Below are 19,829 nucleotides of genomic sequence, written 5' to 3' on the forward strand. Positions count from 1 at the left end.
TTAAAAATAGGAACTATATTAGCAATTCTCCAATCATTCGGTACAACTCCTGAGTTTACAGATTCATTAAAAATTCTTGCTAATGGGCTTGCAATTTCGGGTGCCAATTCCTTTAATATTCTTGGATGAAGATTATCTGGGCCTCACGATTTAGTCCCATTAAGCTGTTTGAGTTTCCCTTCCACCTCAGATATGGTAATATCTACCTCCATATCCTCATTCCCATTTGTCATGCTACCATTATCCCCAAGATCCTCTTTAGCCTTATTAAAGACTGAGGCAAAGTATTTGTTTAGATATTGGGCCATGCCTAGATTATCTTTAACCTCCACTCCATCCTCAGTGTTAAGCGGCCCCACTTCTTCCTTCTTAGTTTTCTTATTTATATGGCTATAGAACCTTTTACTATTGGTTTTAATTCCCTTTGCAAGGTCCAACTCTACTCGACTTTTAGCCTGTCTCACTTTATCCCTACATGTTCTGACCTCAATTAGGTAGCTTTCCTTGCTGATCCCTCCCATCTTCCACTCCCTGTATGCTTTCTGCTTTTTCTTAATCACCTCTCTAAGATGCTTGGTCTACAACTCCTTCCTATGAATTTTTTCCCCTTTCTTGGGATACAGGCTTCCGATAGCTTCTGCAGCTTTGATTTAAAGTAATCCCAAGCCTCCTCTACCTTTAGATCCATAAGTTCTTCAGTCCAATCCACTTCCCTAACTAATTTCCTTAATTTTTGAAAGTCAGCCCTTTTGAAATCAAAAACTCTAGTTGCAGATTTATTTTTGTTAATCCTTCCGTTCAGTTTGAATTGAATTAGCTCATGATCACTTGAGCCAACATTATCTCCTACAACCATTTCTTCTATGAGGTCCACACTACTCACCAAAATTAAATCTAAAATGGCATCCCCTCTAGTCAGTTCAGCAACTACTTGATGAAGGAATCCATCAGCTATCGCATCTAGGAAAATCTGAGCCCTATTATTATTACTAGCACTGGTCCTCCAGTCTATATCTGGGAAGTTAGTCTCCCATGATCACGCAGTTTCCATTAGTATTTACTTTATTAAAAACATTAAAAAGGGCTCTATCCATATCCAAATTAGATCCCGGAGGGCTATAGCACACCCCAAGAACCATCGTAGGAAAGGCTTTACTAGTTATCTTCCCCAATGTAATTTTTGCCCAGACGGACTCCGTCTTATCCATTGCATCGCTTCTTATTTCTTTACATTCTACCTCATCATTGACATACAATGCTACTCCACCACCTTTACCTTTGTTTCTGTCTTTCCTAAAGAGCACATACCCTTCAATACCTGTAGTCCAGTCATGACTACTATTCCACCATGTTTCTGTTATCCCTATAATATCTGGTTTCACTTCCTGCACCAGTAGCTCTAGTTCCTCCATTTTGTTACCTAGGCTCCTCGCATTGGTGTACAAACATCTTAATTTTTGCTGTTTGGCCTCGCTCACATTTTGTACCCTATTAGATACAGTCATTCTACAGCCAGTATAACCTATTAGACTAGTATCCACACCACCCTCGCTCCTTATATACATTCTTCTACCCACGGCTGTATCCTTTCTTACTTCATCTTCTTCCCTCTCAATGCTAAAATCTGGCGTGGAGATTACCTGGACATCTCCCAACCATCTCCCCCTAATTCCTAGTTTAAAGCTCTCTTTATCAGTTGTGCCAGCCTTGATCCTAGAAGTCTATTTCCTTCCCTACTCAGATGAAGTCCATCCTGAGAGAACTGTCCTCTGTCTGTGAACGCCTCCCAGTGGCCATACATCCCAAAGCCCTCCTTATAGCACCAATGCCTAAGCCATCAGTTGACAGTCATAATCTTGTCACACCTTTGTTGCCCTTCTCTAGGAACAGGAAGGATCCCACTAAAGATCACCTGAGCCTCAATTTCCTTAAGCGTCTTCCCCAGTCTAGCATAGTCTCCCTTAATACTTTCCAGCGAGAATCTAGCCATATCATTTGTTCCCACATGAAGGATAACTAGGGGATTCTTTCCCGCTCCCTTTAGGATCCTTTTCAACCTCATGTCTACATCCCGCATCTTAGCACCTGGAAGACAGCACACCCTTCTATTCTCTGGATCAGCTCTAGTTACAGGCCTGTCTATTCTTCTCAATAAAGAGTCCCCTATCACATAGACCTGCCTTTTCCTGGTAACAGTGCTATTCTCCAGTCTCTCCCCTGTTCCCTCTGGCTGCAAGTTCTTTCCATTCCTATTTTTCCTTATAATCCTCTTCAACCCATCCTGTATCCTCCTGGGGCTCATATTTGGTGTAGTCTCCCTTGACTCTTCCGCTTTTCCTATAGGACTAGCCTCTCTTCTTTTCTTCTTTACCCTTCCACCTTCAACAAGTACCTGCTGAGCCCCTTCTTCATTTTCTAACTCTGCAAACCTGTTCCTAAGCTCTATTTCTCCTTCACTAGCCTGTCTTTTCCTCTGCCTGGTCCTTTTAGTCACATGCTTCCACTGACCACTTTCCTCACCCAGTCTCCCCTCAAAATTCCCCAGCCCTGCTTCCATCTGTGAGTCTGAGCTTTCCCCTTCAGATACCTCATATCTTTGCTCCATCATCTGCTCAAACCCCTTCCTAAAGTCAACGAGACTTTCCACCTGCATCTCCAAACTTTGGATCTTTTCCTCCATCAGCTCTATCAGACGCCATTTCATGCTGAAAAAGCTCTTACCAGGTCCCCCCTCCAGGATCATGTACATACCACAGATTCCACATCCAGTCATCCTCAATGTGTCTTCCACTACAGGAGTCACTCCCACAGCTGCCTCTGTATCTGTCATTGCCTTCCCACCTAAGTCCCGTTAATCTGGGAAACACAAGCCACACCAAAAAGACCCCCCCCCCCCAGCAAAAGCAAACCCCAAACAAGCACCACAATTCAAACTCCCCTGTTTACAGCTCTATTTGCTAGCTCCTGTGCCACTGCCTGACTGGCTGGCTACCTTTATAGGACCTCTAGTCAGAAAAGCCCCGCCCCCTACTCAGGGCTCAGCTTCTCTCCCAGCATAAGGCCCCTACACACACACACACAAATACTAAAAATACAAAACCAAGTACAAATACCTTCTCTTCCAACAGAACTCCCACTCAAACTCCCCTGTTTACAGCTCTGTTTGCTAGCTCCTGTGCTGCTGCAGATGTCCTGATGCGATTCAATCTGCACCAGTCTTTCCAACATAAATCAAAACCTGGTAGTTTCTCAACAGGATCAACGATGAGCTGTTTGTTTTGAGTGGTCAAAGTGCTCCATGTGGCTCTCCATTGAGCCTCAGCATCAAAATTGAGTGTAAGGATCTTGATACAATTCCATAGAGGGTTGCGGGATTTTAATCTCATTTTTGGCAGGTTCTGCAGGTCATGGTGCAGTGGTATCCTTGTATTTGCATTGACATGATTAAGAAAGCAAGATGTCTGAGCAGCTCTCTAATCTGTGTAGGCTGGATGTGCGATAGGACCTGGAGCCAGTCAACTGTAGTAGATTTGAACATCCCCGACATTATGCGCATAGCATTATTGAGTTAAGTGTCAAGAAGTTTAGTATGACTACTATGAGACCACACTGGTGTACAATATTCAGCTGCAGAATATACCAAGGCAATTTGTGTGGTCTGCAAGGCCCGTGGACTGGAGCCCCATGAAGTTCCAGCCAATTATATGATATGTGTGACATGAGACCTTATTGTGGGTGTTATTGAGTTGTTGTCAAAAGGTCAAACTTTGGACCTGTGTAACTCCAAGATTCTTTGGGTTAGCTTAGTGGCTTATGCTCTCACCGCAGAACTGCACATCAAATTTGGTATTAGCTATTTTATTGTTCAGATGAAAAGCAGTGACCATTTTTTTAGGGGAGGGGGAGTTAGGCCTAAGTTTCCAGCATTGGAAATAATCAACTATTGTGCTAAGATCTTGGGTTAGGGTGCAGCTGATGGCATGGAGGCTTTTATGCTGAATAGCTAGGGCAATATCATCCACATACATGAATTTCCTTGACTCCATTACTGGTACATCCACAGTGTATAAATTAAAAAGTTGTGGGGCCAGCCCTGAGGGATGCCAGAGGTAAGAGTTCTTAGTCTACTGATCTTGCCATTAAGGTGTACCTTAAAGTGGAGGTCCCCAGTAATTGCTGCCAAGAGTTGGATCATTCACCAGCAGTGAATGATGCGAGAGACCTTGAGGAAGAGGCTCTGTCTCCAAACAGTGTCATATGCCGAGGACAGATCAACAAGCATGATCCCTGTCTTCAACTTACGTTGGAATCCTACCTCAGTGTGGCTGGTAAGTGAAGCTACTTGATCACAGAAGTTCCTCTGCAGGCAAAATCCTGCCTGCCCCTCTGGGAGAATGTCTTCAATAATATCAGACAGATGGTGGAGCAGCACCCATTCCATGAGCTTGCTGGTGGTTGAGAGGAGAGCAATTGGGTGGTAGCTCTCTGCATCCTCTGGGGGTTTCCCAAACTTCTGTAGGGCAGCCACTGTTGCCTGTCAACAGCTTGTTGGCACTTCTCCAGTTCTATGCATGGCAGTAAAAAGCAATGCCAGGCATTCCCATCCCCATCTCCCCAGACTCTTGAGAAATTCTGGAGGAATGCCATCAACCCCTGCAGCTTTCCAATTTTTGGTTTCCAACAGAGCAACATTGATCTCCTTGGCAGAATATGGGGAAGAGAATGGGGATTCCTCTGGGCATTGTTGAAGGTTTCTGCGGAGTTCCCGCTGGACCTCCTAGTGTGTAATCTTATCTGTTGGCATCTTTCTTTTAGAAAGAAGATGAGAGGCAACAACATTTTCTGTCACCTTTGCTGAGTGTTGCATTACTGGCTGGGATCCTCCAAGCTGCCGCAAAAGAGCCCATGCCTTATGGCTCAAATGGGTGAAATCAAGGCTTTCAATGGCCTCTTTCCACCTTTCCCAGATCTCCGAATTCAAGGACTCAAGCCACACAGTGGCTTTATCTGATTTGCCGCTCTTTTCATATTCCCTCAGGAGAGACTCGGATTCTTTTGTCCAGCAGGGGTTAAAAGCCTTGAGGTGACCACGCAGGATATACTTCTTAGAGGTCGATTCCAGGATGTTTGTAAAACGACCAAAGTTTCTAGGTATTGCTTTGAGCCCGTGGGATCCGAGGTTCTGTTTCTGAAGTGTAGGTGGGCCAGTCAGCCTTGTGGAAATTCCAACACGGCTTTGGTACAGACTGCAGAAGAGGCACTTCCAGGCCAATCTGGAGGATGGGTGATGTTGGCTATACGGGAAGTGATTCAGGATGGTTCTTGTTGTGGCCAGTGGGACACCTGCACTATTACGGGTCACAAAACACAGATCAGGGTTGTGATCCATTGTCCCCCTCGCAGCCCAAAAAGATCCATATTGCTTTGGATCATAGAGCAGGTGGAAGTCTTCAAGGGAGTCCCATTCTGTGATCTGCTCCCCGGCTTTGCCATTAGAGCAGTATTCCCAGTCTTCATGGTGGCTTTTAAAGTCACCTATGTAGATGGCCAGACAAGGAAGGGAAGGGAAGATGAGATCAGGCCACATAATGTTAGGTGGCTTGTATATGTTTACTATAATGATGTCCTTAATTCTAACCATGTTGATCTCTCTTCCACTGGTCGATGATTCTTCCAAACTTCCACATCCTCTAATCCATTTTGCATGTACACTGCTAGCCCATGTTTTGGATGGTTGACAGCAGTGATTTTAGTATAGCCATAGATTTTATGTTTGGCAGCTTTATCTTCTTTAACTTGTATTTCTTGGAGGGCCACAGTGTCAATGTGATGGTCTTTGAGGGTTCTCAAGAGGTAATTCACTTTTTCCCTGAACATCCCTTCCACATTAAGGTGGTATCTGTGCATGTGAATGGTCTGAAGGGTAAGAAATAAAGTAGTCAGTTGCAGCCTTCCAGCAAGAGCATTTGATGTCTTCTCCATTAGTATGCCATGAACATAACAGCCAGTAGGACTTTCTGGTTGGGCATTCTCCACAAGGGACCTGAAGTGTAGAACTCCTTTCCCAGCCTGGTCTGAGCTAGCCTAGTTCTGCTGAACTTCAGGGCATGCTGGGAATGTTCTCTGTTTGCTCTGGCCCAGGGGAGGGCTGACACAGAGGTCTTCGGGGAGCTAGGATATTTGTAGACTGTTATTTGGAATTCCTGGCTGGTTGAGCCTTTGCTTGTGCATGGGATTTGCTACCTTGCTGGAGGGCTGTTCTTTTGTATAGATTGCTATTTCAAATAAGGACCAGGATGCATGGAGCCTGAAGTGGCTTCTTGTTTTACAATTAAAATAAAAATAATACAAGTAAATAAACCCACCAAAATCTTGACATTTGATCTCTAGAGACACCCACAGCTCTCGTGAATGTACAGGGGTGACATCCCTTTGTCTCCATAAAGGCCCAAAGGTCAGTTTACAACAGGATCAGGGCCCAAATCTGGGTCTGAACACAGGGGATCTCCCTAATTTTAAACGAGGCATTTGAAAGGAAACAATTAAAGGGAAGTGTGATCTTGATAGGGAAAAAGATGGAGACAGGAGGGCATCTTGTTAGAGATATTTGGACCAAGAAGCCACAGAGTTATTAGTTCTTGCAATGTTATCACAAGTTTCCCAATATTTGATGGGGTATTCCCCTAAAGCCCCAGTTCCTGATCATGTGAGAATCTCAGCTTTCTCTTTTTGTTCTTAAAAAAGGAGAGTTTTTAGCCCTTATGAGTAAAGAGAAAATTATGAAAATAAAAATCCTCAGGTTTCAAAAATCTAGAATAAAAGGACCTCTGAATTTCTTATTTTTAAAAATAATTGCATGACATTTTTGAGACTCACTTGTGAGCTGGTGTTTGAAAACTTGGGGTGCAATATTGAATGCAGAATACTGAGCTTTCTAAAATAATCAAATACAACTTCCTTTTGTAGAGTGTCTTTCAATGCACACGGCATCCTGAGATGTATTACAAAGCTAAATAATAAATAAGATAGAGAAATTAACAGCTGTGGCCAAGGGAGAAAAGATGTATTTTCAGAGGAGACTTGGAAAGAGATGGAGAGTCAATGAGGCGGAGAGATACAAGAGATGTTGGATCCGGGTCAGCTGTTTAATTTTGACCTTAGCTATTATTAGTCATTTGGGATAAAATATGGCTAGTGCCTCTGGAGTGAGCTCCATTTGCTTTGAATTACAAGAACCAGGAAATATAGCCCAAAAAATAACATCTCAGCTAGGTTCCTGTGTCGAGGGTGTGAAATGAAGTGGTTTCACCAATTACAGAAAGAATCTCTCATCAGAAAAACTCTGATTTTCTTGAAATTTGAGCTCACAAATACAGATGATCTTTAAAAACCTCTAAAAGTGGTTGTTAGATTGTTATGCTTGTTTTAAATGTTAAGATCCCCGAGCAATTTTGTGACACTTAAAAACACACTTTTGCCTTGAAACAAAACATTGGGAAATCAGTTCCTGTTTCATTGACTTGCTAAGCTCTGAGTTCAGGCTTTCTGTATATTTCCTGTTAATAGTTGCTCCCAGGCTGGCAGCTGGGAAGTTGAAAAATTCAATTTTGGGAGATATTTCTCAACACTCTTCCCAAGGGGAGTGGGGTGGGAAATCACATTTTTGATATTTCCTTCTGGCTTGGGAAGAACACTGTTTTTCAAAAACATACGTTTTTGGGGGGATTTCCATTTTCTGGATGGCTCTAATACACATTACAAACCCTCTGTACTTGAAATAATAAAATTACTTCTAAAAGTTGACTCAGTTGAAAAACAGCAGGTGCGGTGTCACCCCTACAGCTGAAGAAAACTTACATTTTCTATTGCTTAAGTCCCATGGACCTGCTAATGTCATCAGAGCAGATGTTTCATGGAATGTTTAGAACAAACTAGGTTTCAGAGTAAAAAGAAAAGGAGTACTTGTGGCACTTACAGACTAACAAATTTATTTGAGCATAAGCTTTCATGAGCTACAGTCCACTTCATCGGATGAACAAACTATAAACTGATGCAGCAGTGGCGGTCGCCTACTGTATGCTTCAAAATCTTCCTGGGTAACTTCTGGTAACCTTCTAGTCAGACCTGACTGGGGATTTGAACCTGGGGTCTCCAACCTGGGTCAGTGCCCTAACCACTGGGATACAAGTTCTTAGGTGGCAACGGTAGCGCCATCTCGTCCTCTTCCAGCTGTTTTGTGAATGGCTGAAGCTGTCATGTCAAATTCATGAACTTTTGGGTCAGCCAAAGCTGACTTATGTTTGTCCAACTTTTTATCCAAAAGACTTTGCCCAGCTCTGTTACAGCCTGTCACCTGCAGGTCAACAGTCTTGATCCTGCCCAGCTCTGCAAGGCTTGGAAGGTCTTCCCTACCAAAGGCTGTTTGGTGCTGCCTATCTGAGATGAGTTTTAGTCTCTTGTCACCTGCTTTGTGCTGCTCTGTAAGCTCTTCAGGACAAGAATTGTCACTAGTTGCACAGTGCCCAGCACAAAGGGGCCCTGATTTCATATGGGTCCTCTAGTGAGACCTGAGGCAAGAGCCAAAACTGGGTTACTTTCTATAAATTTGGGAAAGTTGGTGACACACATTGGAGGGGATGGGGGAGTTCACACATCAGAAGACAAACCATTTTAAAAAACACCTTTTGATTATTGGGGCCAATCCGGTGCTTTATCCAGTGCTTTTGCGGGGCTTTTAAATTGTTGGGGTTGGCAGTACTGCATATATAAAACAGCTGATTTTCCAGAAAGAGCTGTTACTCTGGAGGGAGCAAGCCTTCCCTTGCTGGAGGAGCAGTCAAAGTTGCATGTATCTTGTGGGGTGTTTGTTTTGAGAGAACAGCTCAAAGAGGTGATGTTCATTTGGATAGACTGTAACAACATTTATCTGTAGCCACTAGATGTCTCTGTGTGGTGTGCAGAGTTCCAGACAAGGTGTGCTCCCTGGTAAACAACAGAGACAAAGCTGGGACTCAGGTTGCATGGAAGGCTGTTTGTGTCTGTAGTTTGTATCTCCTTTTCTTTCTTAGATGCTTCTTGCTTAAGTTTGAGTGTGAGTCCATGCACCATGACACTGTTCTGGCCCTCCTAAAAATGAACAGGCAAGATTTCACTGTTCAGGCCCTCCCCAAAGAAGATTTTCCCATAAAGAATCTCCTGTGGTTTATGAGAAGCACTTTAGAACACGGCTCTGCTATGCTTGTAGTATTGCTGGTCTCAAACATACAAAATCATGAATCAGATGCCCCAAAATCATGAAACAAATGCTGAGCTCCTTTGGGGTCTTGAGGGTTCATGTTTTCAAGTTTTTCTCCACTACCAGAAGGACTAGACTTGCTTTTTAAAACATGAATGAAGAGATGTTTCTCATATTTGCATGAGTCCAGGAGCTGGGGCTTTAAGAAAAAAAACAGATATTGCAAGACTTTTGAAATCACAAGGGTTGGCAACACTGTTAGCTGATGCTATTGCACAAGCTGTGTTCTATTCTCAGGCTTTGCACAACCCCCTCCATGTGAATGCAGCTGCCACAGTCAGACTGAGGATAAAACACAATCTCTGAAGCTAACTGCAATTTAACAATTTTCATACAAAGTATATGGGTTGACTGGATTGTGCTAAGAACCCTCATTCTCTTTGGTTAGCCCACAATGCATCTGATGCCCTAGCAGGCAAAAACTGTGCTAGATATGTAGGTCTAGAGTTAAGCACATTTGGAAATACTGAAAGATTTGTGAAGAACATCAGTTAAATGTTACATCTGACAGCATCTAGGGGTCAAATCAGGTTGTTTTTGGTAAATAAGTGCTTTTTTTCTGGAAGTTGCCATGTTGTACTCCAGAATCTCAAGTTTGGAAGCTGGGAGCACATAGACTCTAGCTCTTATGGCTGCAGTGACAGTCCATGAGTGTCAAAGCTAAGTGTTTGTGTGGAAGGGTTGTAGAATCGAGTCTCCAGTGTGTAATTGTTTTTCAAAACAAATGTTTTATTTTTCTCTTTCCTCCCTTAAAAATACAAGTTCCTGTAACACGGCACTCCTGAGCAATCTAACAGTTACAAACTACCAGTCAGAGTGAGAAAGGAGAGAAAGGTTACCAGGAGAAAGAAAAGACTCTACCAGGAAAGATTTCATGATCTGGCATGTGAAAATCTTTTATAGTTTTGAGAAGCTGCGGTTCTTGTTTTTTCAGTAAAACAATAGCATGGAACAGTCTGTGGCTGGAGTTGGGTTTGAATTGTTCAGCTCAATCAGGAGATCTGATTTGATTAAAGTCTCTCAGTCTTTATTTTCCTGCTCTGTCTCCTTTCTCATAATTGGGAGCATCTGACTATTTTCTTTCCCTGCAGGCTGGGTAATTCCCCACAAGTGGCTTATATTTTTGACATGCTCACAAATATACGTTTGCTCAGAGTGAGTGCCCCCTGCTACCACCCAATTGTGTCGTTTCATTCAAGTGAAACAAGAAATAACAGAAATATGCATCTCTCACTGCCTTTATTTTGCTTCTTTGGTGACAGAGGGCTGTCTGCAAACCTCACGCATGCCAAGTGGCTAACAAGGGCATGGGGTATTGAGAACAAAGCTAGATGTGGGGCTTGACACCTTTCACTACCAAATCCAGGCGAATAATCCACACCCAGCCCTTGAAACCTGGCATGACTTGTTGGGACTGGTGGAAAGGTGGTGGAGGAGAAGGGTGTGAGAGGCTGAGAAAAGAAGACTGAGGGGGGACCTGATAAGTCTTCAGATACATCAAGGGCTGACTTAAAAAGGATGGGGATCAGTTGTTCCCCATGTACACTTAAGGTAAGACAAGAAGTAATGGGCTTCATCTGCAGCAAGGGAGATTTAGGTCAGATATTAGGAAAAACTTTCTAACGCTCAGGATAGTTAAGCTCTTGAACAGGCTTCCAAAGTTGTGGAACTCCATCCCTGAAGGTGTTTAAGAAAAGGTTGGACGAACACTTGTCAGGAATGGTCTCGGATTTTTTGATCCTGCCTCAGTTCAAGGGGGCTTGACTCAATGATCTCTCAAGGTCCTTTCCAGTCTTACATTTCTATGCTTCTATGCAAAGATTACCAGGTATACAAAGTAGTGGTAGCTGTGTCAGTCCCAAGATATTAGAAAGACAAGGTGGGGGAGTTAATTTATTGGAGTTGGTCCAATAAAAGATATTCCCTCATCTACCTTGTTTCTCTGAGCTTACCAGGTATCACCGATATTTCTCATGGAGACCCTGGTAGAGTCCTGAAGTCTTTCAAACCTTTCCAGCAGGGTTTTGCCCTCTTGGTTACAGTTTCATGTCAGTGCCTGGATCAAAATGAGGGCCACTCAGCTAGTTCAGGGTGACTCTTTATACTAAAGGTCTTTTCTTTGTTGGCTGGACCTCTTGAACCAGGTTTGAACTAGTATATGCCATTCCACCAGGATGTAGTACTTCTCTGGAGTTATTTACCTGTCCTGGGATCTACAGTAATTACTGCTGTAGTGGACCCTCACTCTCCTCATTACAACCCATTACTGATTTTTTTTAAGTTCCTGGGAGAAGCTTGGTAACCCTCTCCCATGAAGTAGAATACAATCCCTAACTCACAAAGATACATATAACCTTTATAGATACACAAGTTTATGAATAATCTCAGTGCCCATATCATCTGCAATGTCTCAGTCCAATAGCTGTTTTGAAGTTGCCATGTTTCCAAGGTCTCATATCTGCCACAGTGCTGGCCTGGGATTGTGTTACTCACACTTGGCCAGGGTCTGGTAGCTTTCATGCGTGAATGGTGGGTGACCCAGGAGGTATCTTTGCCAGGACCTCTGTCATTCCATCTACTGCTGTATATCTGCATTGGGAAGTGACAGGTCATTAGGGTTAGCCATTGTTGAAGACAACAGTTGCTGCCTTGAAATAGAGAAGGACAATCCAGTGGATAGGGACCTCACCTAAAACATGGTTTCAATTCCCGGCTGTCCCATAAGCATCCTGTGTGACCTCGGGGAAAGTTACTTAGTCTCTCTGTACCTCCAGTTCCCCAACTGTAAAAAATGGGGCAATAGCTCTGTCCTACCTCCCATTAAAGACTGTGAAATGCTCACATACTATGGTGATGCAGACCAGATAAGTACCTAAATGGACCCCAGTTCTGTAATTTGAGCTTCTGTGTACAGAGAGACCATCCCTTCTTGAATCTCTGGCAAATGCCTATCATCCCACAGGTGCTACCTCAGATCAGTTAACAATAAAGGTTCTTTTTCATTCCTTCATCCTTCCGGCTGGGCAACTCCACCAGTAAAACAGGAAATGAAATGCCTTGAAAATAGGATGTAAAGGATAGTTTTACTGCAGTGCTCCATGAGACAGTAAACATTGTTTGCAACATAAAGTGCTGCACTTTAGATGTGGCAGGAGCTTGTTTCTAAAGAAAACCCTCTGGGGCACAGAATGTTGGCACTTTACTCTGCAGCCTGTGATGGAAAGAAAAAAAACATGCTGAAGAGGAAGCTGAAAATGGATTGGTCTGATTTGTTTCCCTTGCAAGTGAACAGCCGCAAGTTGGGCTACTGGAGTGTACTTGTTTTCATCAAACAGGTGCTTAGTCCAGCTGAGTCTCCTACAATGAGAAACTGACCCCTCCAGGAGGAAAACAATGGCTTCAACAACCATATCGGTGTCAAAGTGAAACACCAATAACAAAATGGAGCGCAGTGGCGTTGTTCCTTTGAATTACTCCTTGATGCCCTGGGGCTCAGGCAGGCGAGGCAGGGTGGGGGGCCCACATAGGCTGCATTGTAGTGATAGTGTTATAATTCTCTTCTCTTCCATGCCTGGTTTATACTTGAACACAGTTTTAAAGTCTTTTTTTTCTCCAAGGTGAAAGTCGAGCGGTAATGTAATGAAAAGTTGACAGGCATAGTTCTTTTTTAATAACTCTGATGTTGTGGAGCTTAAATTGGTTTAACTGGAGCTGAACTGAATAATAAAATGAGCAAAAAGGAATCCACCTAATAAACTGTGAATATTTTTTTAATCTTCTTGGAAAGGGTTCAATAGCTTTGTCTGAGTCCTGGAGAGAAGGCGCTGCTTGTTATCCACTTTGGGCCCCGACAGGAGAATTGTGACAGCACAATCCAACATCTGGAGTCTCAAGTGGGAGGATGCAGTGGGCCCGTTGCTGCTCGATAGTTCATATCTCTTGGTTCTAAATTGGATGGCTTGGAATCAGCTGGAGTAGACGGATAGTCATAGCCTCGTGTGGGATTTTCAAAGATGCCTTAATCCCTTAGGCTCCAGCAGGACAAACCAGAGCAATGATTATAAATGTCTTTTTAAGAGTCCCAGAACTGGAACAGCTGAATGTCTAACGTGAGCTGGACTAGCAGAACTCTGCAGACTTTTAAGACTAGAATGGAGGTTAATGCTGTAGGCTGGGCTTCATTATATGTGCCCAAGTTGAGGACTAGACCCTCAGAGGATGTGGTAGAATAGGACTGAAGATCTGCATGGGGAAAGCAGGGATAGATTGATAATGGCCCCATGGAGAAGAGAACATTGGGGGAAAGGCTGATTGGTAGAACACAGCATTGAGGACAGAGAAGGGAGCAGGATGCTGAGGAGCACCCCCCACTGGAGAGATGGTGCAGAGGGGAGATGTGTGTTTTTCAGAATACACTGTGGTTGCGTGATCTACAGCAGCCAAAGAAACTCAGGTTTTGGAAGCAAAATCCCCGACTCCCTGGACAAAAACTGGGGAAATGTTCCTTTAACCAGAAATAACCAAACCCGCCATTAAATCATACATTCCAAGATCTGAATAAAGCAAACATCATAAAGGAAAGGCTAATAGCTTATTATATCTCTGGGCATTTTCCCTTCTTTTTTTCCCCCTCTTCCTAGCAACATCTTAATGCATCTTTTTTTATTATCTTTTTCCCTGTCTGTGTTTTTTCTTAATTTTCACCTTTTGTCAACGTTTTCATTTATTTTTTTAATCTCCCTGCATCTTTCTCTGTTATGTCTATTAGGTATAAACTCAAACACAAAGCAAGTATTATATTCCTGGTAAGAACTGCAAATGCACACACAAAATCCAATGAAACATCTATGGCACTGGCTACCCACCTTAAAATCAGAATTTCAGTTCCAAACCAACTTCCCCACCCCAGCTGGCACCTCCCAGTCATTGGGTTCTTTCTTGGCTATTGCAAGATGCTGAATATCAGCACAAACAGGGCACATAGGCCTTGCCAGACCAGTGCTCTATCTATGGACCAAATTAAGGGACTTGCACAGGAATTCTGTTGCAGGCCCAGGGATGGACCACAGGTCTCCCAAGTTGCAAGCTTAGTGTCCTAGCCCATGGATCGTTCTTTCCCAGTTCCCATTGTACTGTGATGGGGGAAGTATGCCTATCTGACTAGGATGGAAATGTCTATTGTGCGAAGAATCTGGACATTACCGATCAATACACCTGCCTCTCCTGTACATGCTATGTTTAAGTCCCTACCGTCCTCAGTCTGATAAGCCTTAGATCTACACTGAAAGCATTTTCCCCACCCTGAAGCCAGCACTAAAATGTTCAGTGGGACCACAAGTAAAGCAAGCTTGTGAGCTCTGGGGTATTGCACTAACTCCACTCAGATCAGTCCTAAGCAAAATATATTGGGGAGATGTTGTGTAATGTTTTCATGGGTGCCTTTCAAATTCATGTGCATACTATAGGTGGAGCCAGTAGCCCATGGTTACGTTTGCCTATTGTATTTCATTTTATAAGACCCTTATTTCAGTTGCTTGTTACTGTGTCAAACTTTAACTGGTCAGGTTGAAGTTTTCCATGCTTGGAATCTGCCTCAAGCAGTTTTATTTGTTTGAAAGTTTTGGCTAAAGTTGTTCTGCTGTTTGCAAGAATGAGATTAGGGGATTTTTCATGAAGAAGCTCTAGCAGTTCTATGCTTTGGGGGAAAGGCTTGGCATTCAGTAGGGGGTTCAACGAGTTGTTGGGAAGCAAAAGCCCCCACTCCCTGCTTTCCCCTTGGGAAAATCTGCCATCAAGTTATAAGCCTCTAAGAATCACACTTGGTTAGAGTTGGACAACTACAGTCTCTGAAGACTCCACCTGCACTGAGCAGACTCCAACTCCTCAGAGCTCCTGTGCGTGACCAGACTGTGCATGTGCCATTCACACAGAGCAGCTGAGCTCCCAGGACTGCAGGAGCTGAGCAGAACTTTCCCTGCACTCGCTCCTTCTGGATGCCAGAGTCTGCTTTGGCAACGGGCATTAGAATTGAGAGCAGGGTGCACTTCTCTCCTGTGTTCTTAGTGCTTCTGCAGCTGGTGCTCAGGCAGCGGGGAGAAAACAGCCTGATTTCAATGAAGAGGGCTGAGAAACAGGAGGGGAGAGGTGTGGGACTGCAGGAGCCAGGAGGTAGGATCAGAATGGTGCAGGAACCATGTGGGAGGAACAGGACTGAATGATTATATAGGCATGGGTGGGGCAGGATAGAAGCATAGGGGGAAGAGGGCAAGAACCAGCTGCTCTGGGAATGGATTGGAGGAGAGGGGAATAGGAGCTAGGATGTGGCAGGGTAGATATTGGGGATATGGGGCAGAAGGGTTTACAGCCACTAGAAAGCACTCTCTTCCACAACCTGGAAATGAAACCAGGAGCCCCAAGTCTCTTCATTTCTCTCCTGTTACCAAATGGGCATGAAACTTATTGGCAAAGGATGTGTCTCATCTCCAGCTATTGGGTGGGGAATAGTCTAATACTGCTTCCTGTTACTCCATTAGCTCAAATCGTAGAGGAGCGTGCTGTGGATTTAAAGGTCTGAACCCTGCTGATGAACCAAGTTGGTCAAGATGATAGCATTTTGCCTGTTTGTTAATTAGGAAATTACACAAGTATGATCAAACAATGTTACAGTTGTCAAGCACTTAAAAGTTAGGAAATGCCAGAATTAAGATTGCCCATGCAACTTTAATTTGGCTTCCTTGTGCATATGCGTTGATGTAGTCTTTAATTATATGATCACATACTGTTTTTTTCCATGGGACCCTGGCCTCATTCAGAGTTATTCAATATTTCTCTTTATTCGGGAGTGGCACGGAGCCATGGCTGGTGCTCACATACAGGAGATACCATTGTATAAGAACCTAAGTAGGAGAGGGGGGAAGGAGAGGAAGAATAATCACAGGCTTAATTAGAAGCTAAAATAGGGGAAGAGTCCACTATTTCCCAATTCTCTTATCCCCTACTTAATTTCAAACTGCTCCCCACCCAAATTCCACTTCCCCATAGGAACAGAAATTAGATCAGATTATTTCCCACTGCATAACAAATAGACCACTTCTTTCAGCTGAGCTGGAGAGATCCCTAGGGGGCTTAGCGGAAGAGTCCTGCCTTAGTGGTGGAGTTGTCCATATCCTTTGTATAAAGGACTTAATTGACATATCTCTGCTGAGGCATGCAGGGAATATATTTCCATGGTGGGCCGTAAGCTGAGGAAGCAGTTATGCTGCTCTTGAGACATACTGTGTGGCTAAATGGATGGGTCCTCTTCTCCTGCAGATGGTGGGAGTGGCAGGCAGTTTGCAAGATGTCTCCCATTAGTATTAATGAAGATCATGCCACTGTATTCCTCTTCCTCCCAAGTAAAATGTCCTTCCCCCATATTAAACACTAGTCTCATTATCTAGCCATTCTAAATTTGTGCTGTCACTTGGTACCTAGGTTGGATACACCTGTTATATGTTCAAGCATTTAAGAGCAAAACTATCCAAAGCTGTCAACAGACACGTAATGCCTGTCTGTTTCCATGGAAACATGCTCCACTGAGCCCAGAACATAATGAGCTGCTCCCAGAGCTGCAAAAATGCTGGACTTTACTGTACGAGCCAGGGGAATTGTCTGCCATGACAGTTATTGAGACAGAATTCCCCTAGGCTGCTATACTAACAGTTGCTTAGACTGGTTTAAAGAGAAAGTACAGTCATCACCATTAATATGACAATGTTTGCCAACAGGGCTGTCTGGAAGAGCTGCCATTCCCCCTCTCTTCAGGAGCAGAAGTTAAGCACAGGGCTACATGCTGCAGGGTGGTAACAGGTAGCGTAAAATCCTGTGGATATGAACTATGACTGCTGCACAGAAGATGACGGTATCATTGTATAGGAGGCTAGTCTCCCTCTACGTGCCATGTTATGCTCCACTTGTCCTGGCTTTGGTTTTGAGCTCTCTTTGCTTCCTGTAGGGCTTAGAATGGCAACTAATTTAACTTTTCCAAAGTGACATATATCAGAAATACAAGTTCCAGACAAGGTTACTTTGTGCTCTGGGCCATGTCTCCTCTCAGCCTTTTGCACCCACCACTGCCACTAGTGAGTGTGTGTTACGGGTTCTCCTCTGTGCCTGATCCTTCGAGAATAGGAGTCTGTTACCACCCTAGCTAGGAAGCCTGGCCCAACTCAGGCTATAAAGCCTCACATTTTTAGCATGAAGTTCCCCAGTTCAATCCCCAGTGTGTCAGCCAAGATGGTAGCCATCACTCTAACATGCCTGATGCTCTATTAACATGTAGCCCTGTGGAAGAGAGGATCTGCTAAATACCCCTGTGACAGATATGACAATATCCTGAATGCACCTTACTGATTTAAGTAAAATCTTACTGGAAGGAGTGTATGTATCACTGTGGGCCAGGGACTGTATGTAATTCCATGGGAGTACAGGCCCAATAGGAGATGCTTTGGCAAATTCACTCAGTCTTGCATATACCAGTTCAAACTGGATTTTTTAGAGATCAGTAGACAAAGAAAGAACTTTAGGATAAACAGCCTGAGTTTAAACTGATTCAGGACCTGCTTTCTGAAAGCAATGGACAAGACCTCTGTCCAAGGGGGTCCCCAATCCTTATGGAGATGGGGAAGCAGAAGATGACCTTAAATAGCACGTGAGCAGGTTCATTTATTGTTTTTAATATGGTTTTCTCTGTAATGCTTTTACCTTAAGCATAAATGTGTTTGCTTGGAATGAGCTGCTTATGTTGTTTATAGCATCTGTGACATTATTGACAAAATCTGTAACCATATAGATCGCTGTTGCAATCACTGGTATATATTTGCAACAAATATTGTACAAAGGTTGTTGTGTGAGGTATTTAAGAGAAGGCTATGATTTGCTGGTTATGATTATGCTATCTGTATATGTGTATCATTTTTGTAGTTGAAGTTATGAATATTGACTCTATACTGTCTGTATTTCAAACTTGTGCTATGCTTCTGGGTGACACCCCAGACAATTTGGTGTCAGCTCTGCCTAGTCTGCTTGATGGCCCATTAAGGACCATCGGCCATACAATTAACCCATTGAGAGAAGGCAGATACACCTTGTGACTCAGCAAGGTATGCAGAGACATGCCTATGAACAGAACTCTGAGGTTTTTCCATGCCATGTGATGGACAGCTTGTCTTTGGGACAAAGAAAGCAGAGACCATATGGCAAGAGACTATAAAAAGCTGTTGCAGCTCCTCCATCTTGTCTTCAATCCTGCTTCTTACCTCTGGAGGGACTTCGCTACAAACGGAAGCTCTACACAAAGGACTGATGACCCATCCCAGCTGTGGATGTACTCCAGAGACTTGATTTGAACCTGCAGTTTATTCCACCACTGCTACAAGTCTGAACCAAGAACTTTGCCATTACTGTATGTAATTGATTCCATTTAACCAATTCTCGCTCTCATCTATATCTTTTTCCTTTTATGAATAAACCTTTAGATTTTAGATTCTAAAGGATTGGCAACAGCGTGTTTTGTGGGTAAGATCTGATTTGTATATTGACCTGGGTCTGGGGCTTGGTCCTTTTGGGATAGAGAAAACCTCTTTTCTTTTTTTGGGGTATTGGTTTTCATAACCATTTGTCCCCATAACGAATGGCACTGGTGGTGATAGTGGGAAACTGGAGTGTCTAAGGGAATTGCTTGTGTGACTTGTGGTTAGCCAGTGGGGTGAAACTGAAGTCCTCTCTGTCTGGCTGGTTTGGTTTGCCTTAGAGGTGGAAAAACCCCAGCCTTAGGCTGTAACTGCCCTGCTTTAAGCAATTTGTCCTGAATTGGCACTGTCAGTTGGGTCCCACCAGAACCAGCATTGTTACAGCATCTCAAAGGAAAAGCAAAGCAGACCTGCTTAGTGGACTTTACTAAGGAATTCAGAGTGTAGGCAGGGAGCTGTGCAGCCTGGAAATACCCCGGTCAGGAGGGAGAGAGACTCATGCCTCTGCCCAAGAGAGGTGATGGCTTGGGAGCCAGAAACCCAAGCGTGGGTGGCCTTGCTGGACCATGGATGGAGAATACAGCTGCAGATGCCCTGAAATGTGACAATTTCACTTCTTCTGGAGTGAAGTGAACTCCATGAAACTCCTCCTCCAGGTTCCAGGAAGAACTTGGGGCATGCTTGGGCTCCTTGTAACTATTGCAGATGGCAGGGTAGGGATAGAAGAGTTTATAGCAATATGTGATTTTTGTTTGTTTTGCTTTCTTTCAAGTTGGTGGCTTCCCTATAATACAGCAACTTCTTACAGTTACCCTAGCAATCAAGGTAGTTACAGGGTATTGTCCCATGTTCATGGTCATCTTCATCAAATATTAAGCATTCATTCAAAATTGCTTGAGTTTATGATGCTTTAATGGCTTACCAAGGGGGGTTCGCTGCCCCTTATGTTAAGAGTGATTATGCAGAGAGTAAATGCATCAGACCACATTAAAAAGATAGAATGGTGGAGTGTCAAACAGGAGAAG

The sequence above is a fragment of the Dermochelys coriacea genome, chromosome 9 (genome assembly GCF_009764565.3).
Source record: "Dermochelys coriacea isolate rDerCor1 chromosome 9, rDerCor1.pri.v4, whole genome shotgun sequence".
Lineage (NCBI taxonomy): Eukaryota > Metazoa > Chordata > Testudines > Dermochelyidae > Dermochelys > Dermochelys coriacea.